This window comes from Hyla sarda, chromosome 3 (assembly GCF_029499605.1).
Source record: "Hyla sarda isolate aHylSar1 chromosome 3, aHylSar1.hap1, whole genome shotgun sequence".
Lineage (NCBI taxonomy): Eukaryota > Metazoa > Chordata > Amphibia > Anura > Hylidae > Hyla > Hyla sarda.
In genome coordinates, this window is record NC_079191.1 from 376,698,631 (window position 1) to 376,724,018 (window position 25,388).

A 25,388-nucleotide genomic window follows, 5' to 3' on the forward strand; every position below is an offset into this window, starting at 1 on the left:
CAGTGATGTTACAGTACAGGGATAATACACACAATGATGTTACAGTACAGGGATAATACACACAATGTCACAGTACAGGGATAATACACACAATTATGTTACAGTACAGGGATAATACACACAATGATGTTACAGTACAGGGATAATACACACAGTGATGTCACAGTGCAGGGAGAATACACACAGTGATGTTACAGTACAGGGATAATACACACAATGATGTTACAGTACAGGAATAATACACACAGTGATGTTATAGTACAGGCATAATTTACACAGTGATGTTATAGTACAGGGATAACACACACAGTGATGTCACAGTGCAGGGAGAATACACACAGTGATGTCACAGTACAAGGATCATGAAGGGATAATACACAGTGATGTTACAGTACAGAGATAATATACACAGTAATGTCAGAGTACAGGGATAATACACACAATGATGTTACAGCACAGGGAAAATACACACATTGATGTCACAGTACAGGGATAATACACAGTGATGTTACAGTACAGGGAGAATGCACACAGTAATGTCACAGTACAGGGAGAATGCACACAGTGATGTCACAGAACAAGGATCATACAGGGATAATACATAAAGATATGTTACAGTACAGAGATAATATACACAGTGATGTCACAGTACAGGGATAATACACACAATGATGTTACAGTACAGGGATAATACACACAATGATGTTACAGTACAGGGATAGTACACACAGTGATGTCACAGTGCAGGGATGATACTCAGTGATATTAAAGTACAGGGATAATACACACAATGATGTCACAGTACAGGGATAACACATAGTGATGTTACAGTACAGGGATAATACACAAAATTATGTTACAGTATAGGGATAACACACAGTGATGTTACAGTACATAGATAATACACACAGTGATGTCACAGTACAGGGATAATATACACAGTGATGTCACAGTACAGGGATAATACATACAGTGATGTTACAGTACAGGGATAATACACTCAGTGATGTCATAGTACAGGGATAATACACACAGTGATGTTACAGAATAGGGATAATACACACAGTGATGTCACAGTACAGGGATAATACACACAGTGATGTTACAGTAGAGGCATAATACACAGTGATGTTACAGTACAGGGAGAATGCACAGTAATGTCACAGTACAGGGAGAATGCACACAGTGATGTCACAGTACAAGGATAGTACAGGGATAATACACACAGTGATGTTACAGTATGGAGATAATACACACAGTGATGTCACAGTACAGGGATAATACACACAGTGATGTCACAGTACAGGGATAATACATACAGTGATGTCACAGTACAGGGATAATACACACAGTGATGTTACAGCACAGGGAAAATACACACAGTGATGTCCCAGTACAGGGAGAATGCACACAGTGATGTCACAGTACAGAGAGAATGCACAGTGATGTTACAGTACAGGGAGAATGCACACAGTGATGTCACAGTACAGGGAGAATGCACACAGTGATGTCACAGTATAGGGATAACACAGTGATGTTACAGTACATAGATAATATACACAGTGATGTCACAGTACAGGGATAATACACACAATAATGTTACAGTACAGGGATAATACACACAATGATGTTACAGTACAGGGATAATACACACAATTATGTTACAGTACAGGGATAATACACACAGTGATGTCACAGTGCAGGGAGAATACACACAGTGATGTTACAGTACAGGGATAATACACACAATGATGTTACAGTACATAGATAATATACACAGTGATGTCACAGTACAGGGATAATACACACAATGATGTTACAGTACAGGGATAATACACACAATGATGTTACAGTACAGGGATAATACACACAATGTCACAGTACAGGGATAATACACACAATTATGTTACAGTACAGGGATAATACACACAGTGATGTCACAGTACAGGGATAATACACACAGTGATGTTACAGTACAGAGATAACACACACAGTGATGTCACAGTACAGGGATAATACACACAGTGATGTCACAGTACAGGCATAATACACACAGTGATGTCACAGTACAGGGATAATACATACAGTGATGTCACAGTACAGGGATAATACACACAGTGATGTCACAGTACAGGGATAATACATACAGTGATGTCACAGTACAGGGATAATACACACAGTGATGTCACAGTGCAGGGAGAATACACACAGTGATGTCACAGTACAAGGATCGTGAGGGGATAATACACAGTGATGTTACAGTACAGAGATAATATACACAGTGATGTCAGAGTACAGGGATAATACACACAATGATGTTACAGCACTGGGAAAATACACACATTGATGTCACAGTACAGGGATAATACACAGTGATGTTACAGTACAGGGAGAATGCACACAGTAATGTCACAGTACAGGGAGAATGCACACAGTGATGTCACAGTACAAGGATCATACAGGGATAATACATGTAGATATGTTACAGTACAGAGATAATATACACAGTGACGTCACAGTACAGGGATAATACACACAATGATGTTACAGTACAGGGATAATACACACAATGATGTTACAGTACAGGGATAGTACACACAGTGATGTCACAGTGCAGGGATGATACACAGTGATATTAAAGTACAGGGATAATACACACAATGATGTCACAGTACAGGGATAACACATAGTGATGTTACAGTACAGGAATAATATACACAGTGATGTCACAGTACAGGGATAATACATACAGTGATGTTACAGTACAGGGATAATACACAAAATTATGTTACAGTATAGGGATAACACACAGTGATGTTACAGTGCAGGGATAATACATACAGTGATGTTACAGTACAGGGATAATATACACAGTGATGTTATAGTACAGAGATAATACACACAGTGATGTCACAGTACAGGGATAATACACACAGTGATGTTATAGTACAGGCATAATATACACAGTGATGTCACAGTACAGGGATAATACACACAGTGATGTTATAGTACAGGCATAATATACACAGTGATGTCACAGTACAGGCATAATATACACAGTGATGTTACAGTACAGGGATAATACACACAGTGATGTTACAGTACAGGGATAATACACACAGTAATGTTACAGTACAGGGATAATACACACAGTGATGTCACCATACAGGGATAATACACACAGCGATGTCACAGTACAGGCATAATATACACAGTGATGTTACAGTACAGGGATAATACACACAGTAATGTTACAGTACAGGGATAATACACACAGTGATGTTACACTACAGGGATAATACACACAGTGATGTCACAGTACAGGCATAATACACACAGTGATGTCACAGTACAGGGATGATACACACAGTGATGTCACAGTACAGGGATAATACACACAATGATGTCACAATACAGGGATAATACACACAATGATGTTACAGTACAGGGATAATACACACAGTAATGTTACAGTACAGGGATAATACACACAGTGATGTCACAGTACAGGGATAATACATATAGTGATGTCACAATACAGGGATAATACACACAATGATGTTACAGAACAGGGATAATACACACTGTGATGTTACAGTACAGGGATAATACACACTGTGATGTCACAGTACAGGGATAATACACACAGTGATGTCACAGTACAGGGATAATACACACAGTGATGTCACAGTACAGGCATAATACACACAGTGATGTCACAGTACAGGGATAATACATGTAGATATGTTACAGTACAGAGATAATATACACAGTGATGTCACAGTACAGGGATAATACACACAATGATGTTACAGTACAGGGATAATACACACAATGATGTTACAGTACAGGGATAGTACACACAGTGATGTCACAGTGCAGGGATGATACACAGTGATATTAAAGTACAGGGATAATACACACAATGATGTCACAGTACAGGGATAACACATAGTGATGTTACAGTACAGGGATAATATACACAGTGATGTCACAGTACAGGGATAATACATACAGTTATGTTACAGTACAGGGATAATACACAAAATTATGTTACAGTATAGGGATAACACACAGTGATGTTACAGTACAGGGATAATACATACAGTGATGTTACAGTACAGGGATAATATACACAGTGATGTTATAGTACAGAGATAATACACACAGTGATGTCACAGTACAGGGATAATACACACAGTGATGTTATAGTACAGGCATAATATACACAGTGATGTCACAGTACAGGGATAATACACACAGTGATGTTATAGTACAGGCATAATATACACAGTGATGTTATAGTACAGGCATAATATACACAGTGATGTTACAGTACAGGGATAATACACACAGTGATGTTACATTACAGGGATAATACACACAGTGATGTTACAGTACAGGGATAATACACACAGTAATGTTACAGTACAGGGATAATACACACAGTGATGTCACCATACAGGGATAATACACACAGCGATGTCACAGTACAGGCATAATATACACAGTGATGTTACAGTACAGGGATAATACACACAGTAATGTTACAGTACAGGGATAATACACACAGTGATGTTACACTACAGGCATAATACACACAGTGATGTCACAGTACAGGGATAATACACACAGTGATGTCACAGTACAGGGATAATACACACAATGATGTCACAATACAGGGATAATACACACAATGATGTTACAGTACAGGGATAATACACACAGTAATGTTACAGTACAGGGATAATACACACAGTGATGTCACAGTGCAGGGATAATACACACAGTGATGTCACAGTACAGGGATAATACATATAGTGATGTCACAATACAGGGATAATACACACAATGATGTTACAGAACAGGGATAATACACACTGTGATGTTACAGTACAGGGATAATACACACTGTGATGTCACAGTACAGGGATAATACACACAGTGATGTCACAGTACAGGGATAATACACACAGTGATGTCACAGTACAGGCATAATACACACAGTGATGTCACAGTACAGGGATAATACATACAGTGATGTCACAGTACAGGGATAATACACACAGTGATGTCACAGTACAGGGATAATACACACAGTGATGTTACAGTACAGAGATAACACACACAGTGATGTCACAGTACAGGGATAATACACACAGTGATGTCAGTACAGGGATAATACATACAGTGATGTCACAGTACAGGGATAATACACACAGTGATGTCACAGTACAGGGATAATACATACAGTGATGTCACAGTACAGGGATAATACACACAGTGATGTTACAGTACAGGGATAATACACACAGTGATGTCATAGTAGAGGGATATACACAGTACAGGGTTAGAATCACAAGGGGCGGTGCGGATTGGCAGGGTTCAGGGCACAGTATTTTAGTGTTACCTGTGTAACCTGCCTGTCATGCCATAACAATCTATCCGCCTTCCTCTGACCCCAGCAGGCTTCCATATGAGTCTGTGATCACATGACCAGCAGGGGGAGGAGCTGAGCTGGAGGCCGAGATCGCTCAGTGTATGGCAGTGTATTACAAACAGGTGCATACAGATATAGCAAAACTGCAACTCCCAGCATGTCCAGGCAGCATTTGGCTAACTGGGCATGCTGGGAGCTGTGGTTTTCAACAGCTGGATGCACACTGCTTGGGAAACACTGCTGTACAGTGGCAGTGAAGGGGTCCATATCATACACACAGGATTAGCTTTGTATGTCACAACAGAGCAGGGCAGGTATATCTCCCCTCCCCTGGCTCTACCTATAGCAGTGGTGGCTGGCTGTCCGGGCCCTGCTGTGACTGTGGTGACTGATGCGCACAGTCCTAAAGCCGCTTGCTGCGCGTGCCAGTCACCGCTCCCACACACTGCTGTACCTACCTACCTACCTACCTGCATGCTGTGCTGTGCTGTGCTGTGCCTCAGAGAAGTGATCGCACTGCTCGCACACAGCAGACTCTTGTCAGAGCGCCCAAGCCTGGAGGCTGTGGCGGCTACAAAATGTTTAGTAAGAGAAAAAAAACTGTTTGATTTTTGTGTTTTTATTTCAACCTTAAAATTAATTGAGTTATCAGTTATATATAATGATTTGTTTTCTATGATTAACATTAATGTAGTAGCTTTGTTTCATGATGCAGAACAAGAACAGTTGTTACAGTGGGTGTTAATGCCCTTTTCTGTGGACCTATGCACTTTCTGTAATAGCCAGGTTGGACCTGGAATACATACACTTTTAACCCCTTAAGGAGGCAGACAATTTTATTTTTACGTTTTCGTTTTTTCCTCCTAGCCTTTAAAAAATCATACCTCTTTTATATTTTCATCCACAGACTAGTATGAGGGCTTGTTTTTTGCGCGACCAGTTGTCCGTTGTAATGCCATCACTCACTTTACCATAAAATGTACGGCACAACCAAAAAATACTATTTGTGTGGTGAAATTAAAAAGAAAACCGCAATTTTGGAAGGTTTCGTTTTCATGCCGTACAATTTATGGTAAAAATGACATGTGTTCTTTATTCTTTGGGTCAATACGATTAAAATGATACCCATGATAACATACTTTTCTATTACTCTTGCGCTTAAAAAAATTGCAAACTTTTTAACCAAATTAGTACATTTAAAATCCCCCTATTTTGAAGACCTATAACTTTTTCATTTTTCCGTATAAGCGGAGGTATGAGGGCTCATTTTTTGCACCGTGATCTGTACTTTTTATTGATACCATATTTGCTTATGCATTTTTTATAAATTTTTGGGGAATAAAATGTTATAAAAAAGCAGCTATTTTGGACTTTTTTTTTACGTTCACGCCGTTCACCGTACGGTATCATTAACATTTTATTTTAATAGTTCAGATATTTACACACACGGCGATACCAAATATGTATATAAAATATTTTTTAACACTTTTTTGGGGGTGAAAATGGGACAATTTACGTTTTTATTGGGGGAGGGGGTTTTTCAATTTTTTTTTACTTTTACTTTTATTTTTACACTTTAATAGTCCCCATAGGGAACTATTTATAGCAATCATTCGATTGTTAATACTGTTCAGTGCTATGCATAGGACATAGCACTGATCAGCTTTATCGGTCATCATCTCCTCTGGTCTGCGGGAAGGCAGATCAGAGCAGAAGACGCCGGGAAGGCAGCAGAGGCAGGTGAGGGGACCTCCTTCTGCCGTGCTGGATGACACGATCGCCGCGGCAGCGCTGCGGGCGATCCGATCATCCATTTTAATGACTGTGATGCTGCAGATGCCATGATCAATACAGATCACGGCATCTGCAGCATCGCAGTCATTAAAATGGATGATCGGATCGCATCTGAGGGGTTAATGATGGAAATCCGCGGGATCGCGGGTGTCGGCCATTACGGGCGAGTCCCTAGCTGCGATCAGCAGCCGGGACCTGCCACGCATGATCCGGGCATTGCTCTGATGCCCGCGGTTATGCTTAGGATGTAAATGTACGTCCTGGTGCGTTAAGTACCGTCTCACCAGGACGTACATTTACATCCTGCGTCGTTAAGGGGTTAAATGGAGATGCAATTTTTTTTCTTCATAAATGCAACTATCGCATTTGATAATTGCTATCCCAATCCCAATTACTGTAGAAAAAAAGAAGTGTTTTGGATGTTTAACCCCTTAATGACGAGCGCCGTAAATGTACGTCCTGGTGAGCTGGTACTTAGCGCATCAGGACGTACATTTACTTCCTAAGCATAACCGCGAGCATGTCCGCCATTAACCCCTCAGATGCCGTGATCAATACAGATCACAGCATCTGCAGCATTGCGGTCACTAAAATGGATGATCGGATCGCCCGCAGTGCTGCCGCGGCGATTGTGTCATCCAGCATGGCAGCTAGAGGTCCCCTCACCTGCCTCCGCTGCCTTTCCGGCGTCTTCTGCTCTGATCTGCCTTCCCGCAGACCAGAGCCAAAGATGACCGATAACACTGATCAGTGCTATGTCCCTATACATAGCACTGAACAGTATTAGCAATCGAATGATTGCTATAAATAGTCCCCTATGGGGAACATTAAAGTGTAAAAATAAAGTAAAAAAAATTTGAAAGACCCACTCCCCCAATAAAAACGTATATTTTCCCTATTTCACCCCCAAAAAGTGTTAAAAAAAAACATTTTATATACATATTTGGTATCGCCGTGTGCGTAAATATCTGAACTAATAAAATATTAATGATACCATATGGTGAACGTAAAAAAAAAAAAAAAAAGTCCAAAATAGCTGCTTTTTTTTATAACATTTTAGTCCCCCAAAAATTACTAAAAAATGGATTGAATTTTTTATATAAGTAAATATGATATCAATAAAAAGTACAGATTACGGCGCAAAAAATTAGCCCTCATACCGCTGCTTATACGGAAAAATGAAAAAGTTATAGGTCTTCAAAATAGGGGGATTTTAAACGTACTAATTTGGTTAAAAAGTTAGCGATTTTTTTTAAGCGCAACAGTAATAGAAAAATATGTTATCATGGGTATCATTTTAATCGAATTGACCCAAAGAATGAAGAACACACGTCATTTTTACCATAAATTGTACGTCGTGAAAACAAAACCTTCCAAAATTAGCAAAATTGCGGTTTTCTTTTTAATTTCACCACACAAATAGTATTTTTTTTGTTGCACCATACATTTTATGGTAAAGTGAGTGGTGTCATTACAACGGACATCTGGCCGCGCAAAAAACAAGCCCTCATACTAGTCTGTGGATGAAAATATAAAAGAGTTATGATTTTTTGATGGCGAGGAGGAAAAAATGAAATGTAAAAATAAAATTGTCCAATAGGGCCAAATGGGCTTCGTCCTTAACCCCTTAACGACGCAGAACGTATATTTACGTCCTGCGCCGGCTCCCGCGATATGAAGCGGGGTCGCGCTGCGACCCCGCATCACATCGCGTTGGTCCCGGCGCTCATCAACGGCCGGGACCCTGCGGCTAATACCACACATCGCGGATCGCAGCAATGTGCGGTATTAACCCTTTAGAAGCGGCGGTGAAAGCTGACCGCCGCTTCTAAAGCGAAAGTGAAAGTATCCCGGCTATTCAGTCGAGCTGTTCGGGACCGCCGCGGTGAAATCACGGCGTCCCGAACAGCTTGCAGGACACCGGGAGGGCCCTTACCTGCCTCCTCGGTGTCCAATCGCCAAATGACTGCTCCGTGCTTGAGATCCAGGCAGGAGCAGTCAAGCACCGATAACACTGATCGCAGGCGTGTTCAATTTCCCCTTTTTTTTTTTTTTTGATTGTCACATCTTTTATATATTTTTTCATTTATTTTTGCTCTTTTGACACACACTTCACGTTTAAAAAAAAAAATACAATATATATTTGATCTTTATTTTTAATTTTTTACACCGTTCATTATATTATCACATATTCTGATTTTTGTTAAGATATTAAATATAGCATTACGCTAGCACGTTCATATTTATCAGGTGTTCATTATTTTTCAGCACCACACTTTGGGTATCACTTGATATTGTTTGTGTAATAAATGGACAGCATCATGTACTTTGATCACTGTTAAGATAAAATGTAATATCACCATCATGTTTGCACTGTTTTAGATATCTATCAAGTACTGTATGGTTTTATATTAGTAGAGTTGATGTAATTAATATTGATTTGATATACTGCTAATATTATGTACATGTGTTCCATTGTATGCAATAATGTGATTGTATTTTATCCATGGATGTCTTGTTTTTAAATACCGTATTTATCGGCGTATAACACGCACTTTTTAGGCTAAAATTTTTAGCCTAAAGTCTGTGTGCGAGTTATACGCCGATACACCCCCAGGAAAGGCAGGGGGAGAGAGGCCGTCGCTGCCCGCTTCTCTCCCCCTGCCTTTCCTGGGGTCTAGAGCGCTGCTGTCGGCCCTTTTCACCCCCTGGTTATCGGCGCCGCTGCCCGTTCTGTCCCCCTGACTATCGGTGCCGGCGCCGATAGCCAGGGGGAGAGAAGCGGCGCCGACAGCCAGGGGGAGAGAAGGGGCAGCGGCACCCATTGCCGGCGCCGCTGCCCCGTTGCCTCCCCCCATCCCCGGTGGCATAATTACCTGAGTCCGGTCCGCGCTGCTCCAGGCCTCCGTCGTGCGTCCCCAGCGTCGTTGCTATGCACGGCGCGGCGCTCTGACGTCATGCGCCGCGCCGTTCAGCGCATAGCAATGACGCCGGGGACGCACGACGGAGGCCTGGAGCAGCGCGGACCGGACTCAGGTAATTATGCCACCGGGGATGGGGGGAGGCAACGAGGCAGCGGCGCCGGTAATGGGTGCCGCTGCCCCTTCTCTCCCCCTGGCTGTCGGCGCCGCTTCTCTCTCCCTGGCAATCGGCGCCGGCACCGATAGTCAGGGGGACAGAACGGGCAGCGGCACCGATAACCAGGGGGTGAAAAGGGCCGACAGCAGCGCTCTAGACCCCAGGGAAGTCAGGGGGAGAGAATCGGGCAGCGACGGCCTCTCTCCCCCTGCCTTTCCTGGGGGTATATCGGGGTATACACGCGCACACACACACCCTCATTTTTTCATGGATATTTGGGTAAAAACTTTTTTTACCCAAATATCCTTGGTAAAATGAGGGTGCGTGTTATAGGCCGGTGCGTGGTATACCCCGATAAATACGGTATACTATATATATCAGATATTACCTTTACAGTTTAGTATAACATGGAATTACTATTGTATTTACCTGTGAGATACCCTGGGAACAACACTGTGGTTCATTTGTAGTTAATCAATCTTACTTATGCTGTCATAGTGGATGGGGGGTTCTAGTGCGCCGGCGTGGTGTCCGTTGCCTAGCTACCCTGTCCCGTCCGTCTCGGAACCCGGGTGCGCATGCCCGGCAAACACGTTTGCCGGTCCTGCGCACTCGGGCGAAGATGCCGGAAGTGGGGCAGGAGATCGCGGGCCCGGACGCTGCGACGGCGCCAGGAAATGACCCCCTTTCCTGACCTGACAGCTTCCGGGTCCTCCAATATATAAACATCTAGTGGGGAGACATTAGTTAGCAGCGGCCCCTTGAAAAAGGAAACAAAACGGCGTTGGGGAGCGGAGCACGGCACTTTAGAATGGGTAAGCCCTAATTAGCACCTTTAGCACTCGTATCTTCTTATGGCAAATAGCCAATATATTTGGATTTAGTTGTCAGTAATACACTGGAAGCCTTTTTCCGGAGGGAAGATTTACCCAGCCGGGGTTCCCAGTGTTTACATAGGACATATTTTCAATGCGTAGGTGCATCGCATACAACTTCCACAGAGTTGTTCCCAGATTATTGCATTATTGTCCGTGTCTCTGTACTGTTGCTCGGCCTATGCTCTTGAGGTCCTCAGTTATTTCAGCTCCATTTTTTGGTCTTATGCTTTTATATTTTGTTTACTTAATAAATATATTATATTCAATTAAGCGGCATTTAGTTACTCTTTCTTTTTTGTGTGGTGGATTGGTACTTTGAGTACGCCGTTATCATGTTAGGATCATATGTAGACACTATGTAGCCATGATGGCAGGATGTACAGTAAGGTGTCATTTTGGATTCTTTTTGTATACAGTCTTAATAAGATGGTTGAAACAGTTTTATAATCAGCTTTTTATCATTATTATTATCATCATCCATCCGGATTTTTTATACAGGCACAATTTTTTTTTTTATAAATAATTGCGCAGCGCTGTAGTACTGATATGATGCTGACATCGGTGCTACAGCTGTTCATCGGCTTTCCTCTGCACTTCATTCATTGATAAATTGCACGCTGTGATATAAACATGCGATGGACTTACATATATATGCATTAAAATATAATACATGTGATTTGACATCAGTGCACGCAAGTGGCCGACCAATAGCAGATGGGGGCAGGTGGTTTAAAGGTTAGCTCCCCCACTCTGCCCACCAATGGTGGTCCTGGGCAGAGCACGGGGAACTGGTAAAGGAGTTGCAGGCAGCGGCGGCGGGAAACATGCAGAGATCAGCGGCGGCAGGAGGCATGCAGAGATCAGGTCAGGCGGTGGTGTGGGCACACACTGTGGCCTTCCAGATGTTACAAAAGTACAACTTCCAGCATGCCCAGGCAGCTGTTGGCTTTCTGGGCCTGCTGGGAGTTTTAGTTTTGCAATGTGATGTCCCAGTACAGGCACACGTTCCTGTACTACCTGTAGGCCCTGTCAGGTTGAGTCCCTCAGTGACCTGGGGGCTCCCCTTCAGGGACTCCCCTTGTTCTGTTAATTTAGTAAATGTAGTGTATGTACCTTTAAGAGCATTGACAGGATCCTTATGTCTAGTATACAGGACCTGTGGAGGTCTCAAGAACCTGTGAGTAATCCTGTCACATGTTATGTTATGCAGTTATATGATTTGTTATAACATGTACTCCCAGAAAGCACCAGCTTTAACCTATGACCCACAGCTTGACCAATGGGCTTTAGTCCAGCCCCCCACTATATAAAGGGGTGGCCATCTTGAATTAGCTCTCGTTCCTCAGACTCTTCTGAGAGTAACATCAAAGTCTTTGCTGAAGCAGCTACCAGAGGCCTTAGAGACCAGTGTTCAGTATCTGGAGGCCACAAAGCTACAGCTCGCCAGTAAGTCTACAAGTCTATGTCTGCTGTCACTACAAATAGTCAAGTCCTGCACATAGTCAAGTCAAGTCTAATTACAAGTATTGGTCCAGCAAGCTGCAGGATCCTTTGGGTACTGGTCACATCTCTGGGAATTCTGGCCTTAGCTTTGAAGATAATTACACCTGTCTTCTATTCAGTGAAGCCTCCGTTTACCCTCAACTGGTTGTGGACTCTTTATTTACTACTAGCCCGTGGATTAGCTGAGAATCGGGGTGTGTGGTGTTCCGTAACCCGAAAACCACACTGCACACTGGCATCACAAAAACATAAGGGTTAATCCCATCTGACCCCCGGGGTTAATAACATCTGATCCCACAACTCTCTGCAACACCCGTTGTCCCGCCATTCACCGCAGCAGTGCACCACAACAACATCTGGAGGTCCATAGTTTGGAGATCACTATAAAGTGGTCTCCAAACTGTGGCCCTCCAGATGCTGCAAAGCTACAACTCCCAGCATGCCTGGACAGTCTGGACATCCTGAGAATTGTAGTTTTGCAGCATCTGGAGGGCCACAGTTTGGAGACCGCTATACAGTGATCTCCAAACTGTGGCCCTCCAGATGTTGCAAAACTACTATTCCCAGCATGCCCAGACAGTCAGGCATGCTGGGAATTGTAGTTCAGCAACATCTGGCCCCTCAGATGTTGCTGAACTACAACTCCCAGCATGCCTGGACAGTCTGAACATGCTGGGAGTTGTAGTTTTGCAACATCTGGAGAACCACAGTTTGGAGACCACTACACCGTGGTCTGCAAACCGTACCCCTCCAGCTGTTGCATAACTACAACTCCTAGCATGCCCTTCGGCTTTCAGTGTATGCTGGGAGTTGTAGTTTTGCAACAGATGTAGGCACACTAGTGTAGGAAAACACTGAGAACCCGTGTGCTTTCAGCTGTTGCAAAACTACAACTCCCAGCATGCATGGTCAGTGCATGCTGGGAGTTGTAGTTTTTCAATAGCTGGAGGTTTGCCCCCCCCCCATGTGAATGTACAGGATACATTCACACGGGTCGGTTTACAATGAGTTTCCCGGAGGAAGTTTTTCATTGTAAATCTGCCCGTGTGAATGTATCCTAAAAACACTACACATACACAAAATCAAGTGTAAAACACTACATATACACATACCCCTACACAGTGACCCCCCCAATAAAAATAATAAACGTCAAGTATGGCACCGTTTCCAAAACGGAGCCTCCAGCTGTTGCAAAACAACAACTCCCAGTATTGTCGGACAGCCATTGACTGACCAGGCATGCTGGGAGTTTTGCAAAAACTGGAGGCACCCTGTTTGGGAAACACTGCCGTAGGGTATTGGTGGCGAAGGCAAGTGTAATGCTTACATCCAGGTCCGCCCCAATGCAAATCCCTAATATAGGCCTCAAATGCACATGGCGCTCTCTCATCCAGAGCCCTGTCGTATTTCAAGCTAACAGTTAAGGGCCACATATGGGGTATTTCCGTACTCAGGAGAAAATTTTACAAATTTTGGGGGGCTTTTTCTCCTTTTAACCCTTAAGAAAAGAAAAAGTTGGGGTCTACACCAGCATGCTAGTGGAAACATTTTTTTTTTTTACAATAACATGCTGGTTTTGCCCCTTACTTTTCATTCTCACAAGAGGTAAAAGAAGAAAAAGCCCCCAAAATTTGCAACACAATTTCTGCTAAGTAGGAAATACCCCATATGTGGGTGTAAAGTGATCTGCGAGCACACAACAAGGCTCAGGAGTGAGAGCGCACCATGTACATTTGAGGCCTAAATTGGTGATTTGCTTTTTCAAGAGAGAATTTGTCTGGAATTGAAGGCCATGTGCGTTTACAAATGCTGCCAGAACAGTGACCCCCCCACATGTGACCCCATTTTGGAAACTTAACCCCTCACGAAATGTAATAAGGGGTGCAGTGAGCATTTACAGCCCACAGGTGTCTGATACATTTTTGGAACATTTGTCCGTAAAAATGAAAAATTTAATTTTTCATTTGCACAGCCCACTGTTCGATCTGTCAAACACAAGTGGGGTGTAAATGCTCACTGCACCCTTACTACATTTCGTGAGGGGTGTAGTTTACGAAATGGGGGTCACATGGTGGGGGGGGGGGTCCATTGTTCTGGCACCACGGGGGGGGGGGCTTTGTAAACGCACATGGCCCCCGACTTCTATTCCAACCAAATTCTCTCTCCAAAAGCTCAAAGGCGCTCCTCATCTGAGCATTGTAGTTCGCCCGCAGAGCACTTTACATCCACATATGGGGTATGTTCTTACTCAGAAGAAATGGGTATACAATTTTTGGGGGGCTTTTACTCCTCTTACCCCTCGTGAAAATGAAAAATTTGGGGTAACATTAGCATTTTAGTGACATTTTTAACCCCTTAAGGACTCATGACGTACCGGTACGTCATGAGTCCGCTCCCGATCTATGACGGGCCCGGCCTCTAACAACGGCCAGGACCTGTGGCTAATGGCGCGCGGCACTGATCGCAGTGTGGCGCGCTATTAACCCTTTAGACGCGGCGTTCAAAGTTGAACGCCGCGTCTAAAGTGAAAAGTGAAACCATGCCGGTTAGCTCAGGAAGCTGTTAGGGATCACCACGGCGAAATTGCGGCATCCTGAACAGCTGCTGGACACGAGGAGGGTCTCCTACCTTGCCTTCTGGTGTCCGATCGCCGAATGACTGCTCAGTGCCTGAGATCCAGGCATGAGCAGTCAAGCGGCAGAATCATCGATCACTGGTTTCCTATGAGAAACCAGTGATCAATGTAAAAGATCAGTGTATGCAGTGTTATAGGTCCCTATGGGAGCTATAAGGCTAGGTTCAGACTACGGAATTTCCGCCAGAATTTTCGCTTTGAAATTTCCGGCAGAAATTCCGCTTACTATAATGCATAGTGTAGTGAATGGTTTTCCGTTCACAAATTCACACTTCGGAATTTGTGAAGCGGAAAATCCGGATGAAAAATCCGCTAGAAAATTTCCGCCTGAAGAAAGGGGTTGCTCTTTCTTCAGGCGGAAATCCTAGCGGAACACATAGCAGTCTATAGGAGACTGCAGTGTCCGCGCGGTCCTAGCGCCGACTAATTCAGTCGGCGCAGGCGGAACTCGGAATCTCCGGGTGGAAATTTTCTGCCCGGAGATTCCGTAGTCTGAACCTAGCCTAACACTGCAAAAAAAATGTGAGAAAAAAAAGTGAATAAAGATCATTTAACCCCTCCCCTAATAAAAGTTTGAATCACCCCCCTTTTCCCATAAAAAAAACAGTGTAAATAAAAATAAACATATGTGGTATCACCGCGTGCAGAAATGTCCGAATTATAAAAATATATTGTTAATTAAACCGCACGGTAAATGGCATAAGCGCAAAAAAAATCGATCAATAAGTCCTATCAATGCAAAAAAGGTACCGCTAAAAACGTCAGATCACGGCGCAAAAAATGAGGCCTCATACTGCCCCATACCCAGAAAAATAAAAAAAGTTATAGGGGTCAGAAGAGGACAATTTTAAACGTATACATTTTCGTGCATGTAGTTACGATTTTTTCCAGAAGTACGACAAAATCCAACCGATATAAGTAGGGGATCATTTTAATCGTATGGCCCTACAGAATAAAGATAAGGCGTCATTTTACCGAAAAATGTACTGTGTAGAAACGGAAGCCCTCAAAAGTTACAAAATGGCGTTTTTTTCCAATTTTGTCTCACAATGATTTTTTTTTCCGTTTTGCTGTAGATTTTTGGGTAAAATGACTGATGACATTACAAAGTAGAATTGGTGTCACAAAAAATAAGCTATCATATGGATTTTTAGGTGCAAAATTGAAAGAGTTATGATTTTTTAAAGGTAATGAGGAAAAAACGAAAATCCAAAAACGGAAAAACCCCGAGTCCTTAAGGGGTTAAACGACAACTCATCAATCACCTCTGGGATGTTAAGGCTCACTGTACCCCTTGTTATGTTCCTTGAGGGCCCACAGAGCACTTTACTGCACCCACAGAGCACTTTACATCCACATATGAGGTATTTCCTTAATCAATTTTGGGGGACATTTTCTCCTATGACACCTTGTGAAAAGAAAAAAATTGGGGTAAGACCAGCATTTTAGTGAAAAAAATAAAATTTACCAATTTTATGTCCCACTTTAATAAAAGTTCTTTAACGACCTGTGGGGTATTAAGGCTCACTGTACCCCTTGTTACTTTCCTTGAGGGGTGTAGTTTCTTAAATAGTTTGCCATATGGGGAGGTTTTGCTGTTCTAACACCATGAGGGCTTCCTAAATGAGACACGCCCCCAAAAAACTATTTCAGATAAATTTGCTCTCCAAAATCCCATTGTCGTTCCTTCCCTTCTGAGCCCTGTAGTGCACTCGCAGATAACTTTACATCCACATATGAGGTATTTCATCATTCAAGATGAATTGGTTTACAATTTTTGTGGGTCTTTTTCACCTTTTATCCCTTGTAAAAATGAAAAAAGTGGGGCTACATGAACATGTTAGTATAAAAAATGTAGATTTTGAATTTTCTCCTCCACTTTGCTGCTACTTCTATGAAACACCTAAAGGCTTAACAAACTTTTTGAATGTCATTTTGAATACTTTGAGGCGTGCAGTTTTCATAATGGGGTCCAATATGGGGTATTTTTAACATAAAGACCCTAAAATTCACTTCAAAACTCGACTGGTCCCTGAAAAATTCCTGTTTTGAAAGTTTCCTGAAAAATTGGAAAATTGCTGCTATAATTTGAAGCCCTCTAATATATTCAAAAAGTAAAAAACATGTCAACTTTATGATGCCAACATGAAGTGGACATATTGTATATGTGAATTAATATATACTTTATTTGGGATGTCCATTTTCCTTACAAGCAGAGAGTTTCAAAGTTAGAAAAATACAAAATTTTCATGAAATTTGTGGAATTTTCACCAAGAAATTATGCAAGTATCTACGAAAATGTACCCCTATCTTAAAGTAGAATATGTCATGAAAAAACAATCTCGGAATCAAATTCTTAAGTAAAAGCATCCCAGAATTATTAATGCTTAACCTCTTAAGGACGCAGGGCGCATGGATACGCCCTGCATCCCGAGTCCTTAAGGACGCAGGGCGTATCCATACGCCCGTGGGAATTCTGGTCCCCACCGCTAGCCGGTTGGGGACCGGAGCCGGATGCCTGCTGAAATCGTTCAGCAGGCATCCCGGCATATCGTCCAGGGGGGTCATTATGCCCCCCCATGTCGGCGATCGCCGCAGATCGCTGGACAATTCAGTCCAGCGATCTGCGGCGATTCCGGGTCAATCGAGTCTCCAGTGACCCGGTGACCCGGAATTACTGGCTGTTCGGGGCCGTCTCTGACGGCCCCGAACAGCCAGAGCCTGCAGGGGTGAGGTGGCACTGGTGCCACCTCACGATCACCCTGATTCGTCGGCCGGATTACCGGCCGACCAATCAGGGCGCCTGCTGCGGGTGTCACTCCCGCACTCGCTCCGCCCCTCTTCCGGAGGGCGTGAGCGGGTGCGGGAAGACGACCCCGGGTGCTGGGGACCCCGATCCCCGGCGTCAATGTTGGGGTCGGGGCCCCAGGAGCGACGGCGGCGGCGAGGGACAGTCCTGCGACGGAGCAGCAGCAGGAGGTGAGTTACAGCCTCCTGCTGTTGCTTAGTAACAGCTCCCAGCATGCAAAAAGGGCATGCTGGGAGCTGTAGTTATGCAACAGCAGGAGGCAGACCACCACAACTCCCAGCATTCCCTTATGGGCATGCTGGGACTTATGGTTTTGCAACAGCTGGAGGCACATTCTTTCTATGGAAAAGTGTACCTTCAGCTGTTGTATAACTACAACTCCCAGCTTGTACAAACAGCTAAAGTGCATGCTGGGAGTTGTAGTGGTGCATCTGCTAGTTGCATAACTACAACTCCCAGCATGCCCGTTGGCTGTCGGTGACTGCTGAGAGTTGTAGTTTTGCAACAGCTGAAGGCACACTGGTTGTGAAACTTAGAGTTTTTTTTTTACCTAACTCAGTGTTTCACGACCGGTGTGCCTCCAGCTGTTGCAAACTACAACTCCCAGCAGTCACCTTACACCATGCACCGTACATGCTGGGAGTTGTAGTTTTGCAACAGCTGGAGGCACACTGGTTTTGAAACACTGAGTAAGGTCACAAATTCCGTGATACATAACCAGTGTGCCTACAGCTGTTGCAAAACTAAAACTCTCAGCATGTACAGTCTGTCAGCGCATGCTGGGAGTTGTAGTTTTGCAACAGCTGGATGTCCCCCCCAATGTGAATGTACAGGGTACACTCACATGGGCGGAGGCTTACAGTAAGTATCGGGCTGCAAGTTTGAGCTGCAGCAAATTTTCTGCAACAGCTCAAACTGCCAGCGAGAAACTACATGTGAAAATGTAAAGTTTTTGGGAAAAGAAGCATTTTAGGTAAATTTTTTTTATTTTTTTTACATATGCAATAGTCGTGAAACGCCTGTGGGGTATTAAGGTTCACTTAACCCCTTGTTACATTCCCCGAGGGCTCTAGTTTCCAAAATGGTATGCCATGTGGGCTTTTTTTGCGGTCCTGGCACCATAGGGGCTTCCTAAATGCGGCATGCCCCCAGAGTAAAATTTGCTTTCAAAAAGCCAAATGTGACTCCTTCTCTTCTGAGACCTGTAGTGCGCCAGCAGAGCACTTCTCACCCCCATATGGGGTGTTTTCTGAATCGGGAGAAATTGGGCTTCGAATTTTGGGGGGTATTTTCTGCTTTAACCCTTTGTATAAATGTAAATTTTTTGGGAAACCAAGCATTTTAGGTACATTTTTTAAATTTTTTTTACATATGCAAAAGTCGTGAAACACCTGTAGGGTATTAAGGTTCACTTTACTCCTTGTTACGTTCCCTGAGGGGTCTGGTTTCCAAAATGGTATGCCATTTGTTTTTTTTTTGCTGTCCTGGCACCATAGGGGCTTCCTAAATGCGGCATGCCCCCAGAGCAAAATTTCCTTCAAAAAAGCCAAATGTGACTCCTTCTCTTCTGAGACCTGTAGTGCTCCAGGAGAGCACTTTTCACCCCCATATGGGGTGTTTTCTGAATCGGGAGAAATTGGGCTTCAAATTTTGGGGGGTATTTTCTGCTATTACCCTTTTTAAAAATGTAAAACTTTAGGGAAACCAAGCATTTTAGGTAAAAAAATGTTTTTGTTTTTTACATATGCAAAAGTCGTGAATCACCTGTGGGGTATTAAGGTTCACATTACCCCTTGTTACGTTCCCCGAGGGGTCTAGTTTCCAAAATGGTATGCCATGTGGGGGTTTTTGCTGTTCTGGCACCATAGGGGCTTCCTAAAGGTGACATGCCCCCCAAAAACCATTTGACGCTCCTTCCCTTCTGAGCCCTCTACTGTGCCCGCAGAACCCTTTACATAGACATATGAGGTATGTCCTTACTCGAGAAAAATTGGGTTTCAAATACAAGTAAAAATTTTCTCCTTTTTACCCCTTGCAAAAATTCAAAAATTGGATCTACAAGAACATGCGAGTGTAAAAAATGAAGATTGTGAATTTTCTCCTTCACTTTGCTGCTATTCCTGTGAAACCCGTAAAGGGTTAAAACGCTTACTGAATGTCATTTTGAATACTTTCGGGGGTGCAGTTTTTATAATGGGGTCATTTATGGGGTATTTCTAATATGAAGACCCTTCAAATCCACTTCAAACCTGAACTGGTCCCTTAAAAAAAAGCGAGTTTCAAAATTTTGTGAAAAATTTGAAAATTGCTGCAGAACTTTGAAGCCCTCTGGTGTCTTCCAAAAGTAAAAACTCATCAATTTTATGTTGCAAATATAAAGTAGACATATTGTATATGTGAATAAAAAAAAATTCTTTGGAATATCCATTTTCCTTACAAGCAGAGAGCTTCAAAGTTAGAAAAATGCAAAATTTTCAAATTTTTCATCAAATTTTGGGATTTTTCACCAAGAAAGGATGCAAGTTACCAAAAAATTTTACCACTACGTTAAAGTAGAATATGTCACGAAAAAACAATCTCGGAATCAGAATGATAACTAAAAGCATTCCAGAGTTATTAATGTTTAAAGTGACAGTGGTCAGATTTGCAAAAAATGGCCGAGTCCTTAAGGTGAAAAAGGGCTCAGTCCTTAAGGGGTTAAAGTGACAGAGGTCAGATGTGCAAAAAATGCTCCCGTCCTTAGGGTCAAAATGGGCTCTGTCTCCAAGGGGTTGATTACAGGTCCAGCATCCTGACAGTGCATCCACCCGCTACCCACCAACCTTTGCTCCCACACCCCCCACTACACGCCACACTTCTTTTTGAGGTCTGTGACAGTACGTCGCATTGTTTCAGTCAACTGCCGCTCCTCCACCAATGGACGGAGTCCAGGGGGCAGCAAAATTAGCTTTTGCCTAGAATGGCAAAAATCCTTGCACGAGCCCTGCCCTGATCACACACCATTTTACAGTTTCATGATATGCCCTTTTGTTCCCAAGATATAAGAGTTTATGGTTTATTTAACAATTTAGAAAATTAGTCAGATGGGCGTGAACTTAATTTTAATAATGAGAGGGACTATCAGGTGATTGGTGGAATTATACAGTGGGTGTGTGTGTAAATGTTTTACATTGAGGGGCATGTATGCTTAATACACACCCCCTGACTATGTAAAACTCTATAATATTAAAATTAAGTTCTCGCTTCTGTCTGATGTCCTGAATTGTCAAACAAACTATAAACCTGAAATATGAAGGAAAAGGAGGTCAGATCAAGAAACTGTAAAAAGGTGTGGAATTGGGGCACCATAAGCTATCCTATTCTTTATTGACAGGTACATATCTTATTTTTTGGTTGGCCACAGCAGTCAATGGTATCCTACAATGAGATGTAAGCAATAAACTATAATATATATAATCATACTTTAATGGTTATTGCAGCCAGAAGCATGTATCACTTGAGATGAGTGTCCCTCACATAATTTGTTTTAGGAGGATTCGCTCAATATAACCTAGCGAGTTGGATCTGGATTCAAGAGGCAATATGTATGCAAACAGGACTCCCTCCCAACTCCTGTACACTGAGTAATGAGCCAGATCTTGTATGCCCCACTTAATTACAACTGAATTTTTGAGGAAATTCTAAGTGGAATTCGATCAGAATTAGCTGATTTACACATCTCCATTTGTTATATATATAAAATGGATGTAAGGCTGGTGGTTGGCAGCCGTCAGCATGTGCCGCGTCCCACTTCCTACCTCAGCCGAACTACTCGCATAGCTTCTCCTCGCTGCAGGCTCTGGACTGTTCCCTCGGCACCTCAGGGGGCGGCATTGTCTGATGCATCCAGTAGGGGTTGCACAAGGGCTCCCTCTTTAAGAGTCCATGTGCTCCTCTGATTCTGATTCTGCAGTCTGTTTGACTACGCCTCTCTGAGCCAGCAAGCTTGTTCCATCTAGCTGCACCCAGCTATTCAGCTCTGCTGTTTTAACGGCACCAGCTCTGCTAAGAACCTGACCTGATCTGCTGTGTCTGACTCCGTCTGCTGTGATCTCCCATCTCCAGTGTCAGCTCACTCTCACCTGCCTATGTCTCTGGTGCTTGGCTCGGGATGTTTTGGCCTGCTCGGCCATCTGCCACTTACCAGGACCACTCTTGTGGACACAACCTGGGGTTCTCTTGAATCTAAGACCAGCTTTAGCATCCTAGAGTGGGATAAAGGGTGAAAACCAGGAGAACACTTAGACTCCGCTCCCAGGTTTGGCCCTACACCAAACCGGAAAGTAGCACTGCAGGTCCACATTCATTGGGGGCGTTACACTGGACAGTTGATAAATGCTAGAAGGGGGGTATGACCACCAGGACCATTCACGAGAATGGGGGACCCTTGTCCAATGTACCCCAACTGTAAGACCTTGGATTAACAGAGTTTGCATGGAGTGGTTGCTGGGCATTCAAAATCTATGGAAAATGTGCTTAGCTGTTTCTGTCAGTGCTGTACACTTTGAATAGAAAGAACAGCAGGGTACATGCTCCTCCTAGACCTCTAACCATCCAAAACATATCCAGCAGACAGGTGATAAATGCTTCTGATTAGAATAAACTTTTAATGAGCATTTCATTCCATATGCTGTCCCTTACCTGGGCTCATGCTCATGGCCCCATTATGGCTCTACATTTTACAGATTAATTTAGAAGGTTGTCATAGAGGTCCATTGGTACTCTAATGTACAAATCATGCTCCATGTGACTGGCATGTTTGGAGAATCTCTCTATACACATGCACCCCAAATGACAAGCATAGTCCAGGGCCTCCCCAAAAACTTCTTAACTATTGTAAATCTGCCATTAGTTTATCTGAAAAGCCACATGAACTTCAATCCACATAGACTTCTTTCTCCTGTAATTGTTTCTCTCCTGCATTTTTTCCTCTCCTCTGATAACCAATGTGCAGTTTATATATAATAAGGAGCTGTTGGAAAAACAATTATCAGATTTAATAGTGGAACTTCACTTTAAAGTGGAACTTCACTTTAAATGTATAATATATTTATCACGTATTCTCAGCTTATTAGAATCAAAATATGTAACATGAATTTGCAATGCCATTTAAGCTTTTGTTTACCTTCGTATATTATTCCATGAGACTGGTTGACCTTCAAATCAAAACTTCTATAGTTATAATTCTGCTGCAGTCATTCATATGAATAATGACTGCTGAGACAGATGACCTATTGGAGCCTGACTACTTCAGGCCTTCCAATGTAATGAGACAGGCTGTGTCTTGTAGTACTACAATATTTGGGTAACAGCATATTACTAAAGCAAACTTATTGTTTCAAGTAACCTTTCAGGATAAGCTGCTGTGTGTGTACATAGAGAGTAGCACTATTTCCGCCTTTTATTTATCTTGTATATGTCCTTCTCACCAGTTTTCCCCTCTGCAGGTTCCATCGCTAATAATTAGTTGTCCCTGAGTGAGTGTGTGGAGCTTAGCCTCGATGATGTTTCCTGTACACTGCACATACAGAGGAGATCCTGTCCCCATATATTTCTATAAAACACACTGAAAAAGGGCATCAGCAGCAATGGAGGACATTATCAAGTCGTACTGAGCAGTGCACCTTGTGAAGCCAGCACTGAGGTGAGATTTGGTACTTATTATAAACTCCTCTCTCTCAGTGTCACTCTCCATCCACTCTCCCCCCCTACCAATTTCAAAGACTTCTATCTGCAGCATGTAATTTGATCCCTTAGTGTGTCTGTCATCTTCAGATTTGAACTGATTTTTTACAGTGAATGATGGGTTTCAGGAGATGAGGAGCCAGAAAGAAGTCTGATAAGTGGAGAAAAGAGTATTTTTCTCTGATAAAATATATTACAAAGTTTCTAATTGCTTGTATTATTGATTTGTTAAAATGACAGTGGCTATATAAAATGTGTTTTCATTTTTGCCTGTATTCACCAAAAAGTAAATCATATAAATGTATTCCAGCCAAAGTATCCTTTATCCCTAGGATAAACGAGAAATGTTAGATCAGTGGGGGTTGATCCACGAGAATCGTCACTGATTTACAGGGTGGGAACCCAATCACCCAAGCTGCAGATCCAGGGCTAGGAGGGATTTGAATTGCCCATTGGTGGCGCATATATGTCACTGACAGAAATAGATAACCACAGCAGTTTACAGGGGTTTTCCCAAAATTAACAGGGGTTATGCCGCCTTTTAATCCTCAAGTCCTCAAGTAAACCATTCAATGCTTCAATAACTTTCACCACCACTTTGAAAAGCATGGCGTATGAAAGTATGAACAGCCTTGCAGTCAATGTGAGCATTGTTGAGGTTGCAGTGCTCCCAGAAGCATTGCAGTTACTGCAAACAGCTTATTGTTAGGGGTGCTGGGACTTGACCCCCACTTATCTAACATTGGTGGCCTGTCCTGAGGGTAAATCAACAAATTAAAAAGGTGGGATAACCCTTTAACTATTATTTTTCTTTTGGTAGATCAGACAATACATCAGAACATCCACGTGATATGTCCAGTGCTGGTAAGAAGAAGACACTTTCAATGCATCTATTATTACTGGCTGGCCTGCAAATAATCAGGGGTCATTATACAGTCCCTACACAAAAGACTGTATGGTGAAATAAGGGGGGGGGGGCAGGCTTGCACAGTGTATTGGCACAAGGGCAAAATCTCATTGCGAAGCATAAAAGGCTTACCCTCTATGGTCAGTTGTCCGAGGCCTCACAGTCCAGTCTTTGAATTGACTTTGACCAGATAATTCTGCCAAGAGTTTGGGTTGACTTTTGTTTCTGAAGCCTGGCCGAAGTCTTTGTAGGTCTGGATAAGGACTGTTACCAAAATAGGATCAGTGCAGGAATGGCCACTTAATGGTCTTAAGGTGGATTTTTCTGAATAGAATATGTGAGGAGTTTTATAGCACAAGAAAAAAAGAAGAGGTGAAACAGGGCAGCTTTGTCTTAACCCCAGAGAAGACTGGAAAGAGGTCAGTCTTCCAGCCATTCACCAACACAGTGCTGAAAATATTAAAGTGTACCTGTCGTTAACAAAAACGTTTTATATAAAGTAGATAATACCATTATATGTATATTTGTAGTATACGCTGGTTAAAAATTGTGTATAATTTTTGTCCCTACAGCTATTGCCTGTGTGTCTCTGTGAGGAGATCAAATACAGGAAGTGTGGG

The 25,388-nt window shown here is 42.8% G+C and overlaps 1 long non-coding RNA gene across 1 annotated transcript; it reads left to right on the plus strand.

Moving 5' to 3' along the window:
• Positions 1 to 5,949: 5,949 nt before the first annotated feature.
• Positions 5,950 to 24,725, plus strand: LOC130362818 (uncharacterized). Its single transcript, XR_008891582.1, has 3 exons — positions 5,950 to 6,025; positions 23,609 to 23,820; positions 24,682 to 24,725. It is a non-coding gene; the product is annotated as an uncharacterized LOC130362818 (long non-coding RNA).
• Positions 24,726 to 25,388: the final 663 nt, after the last annotated feature.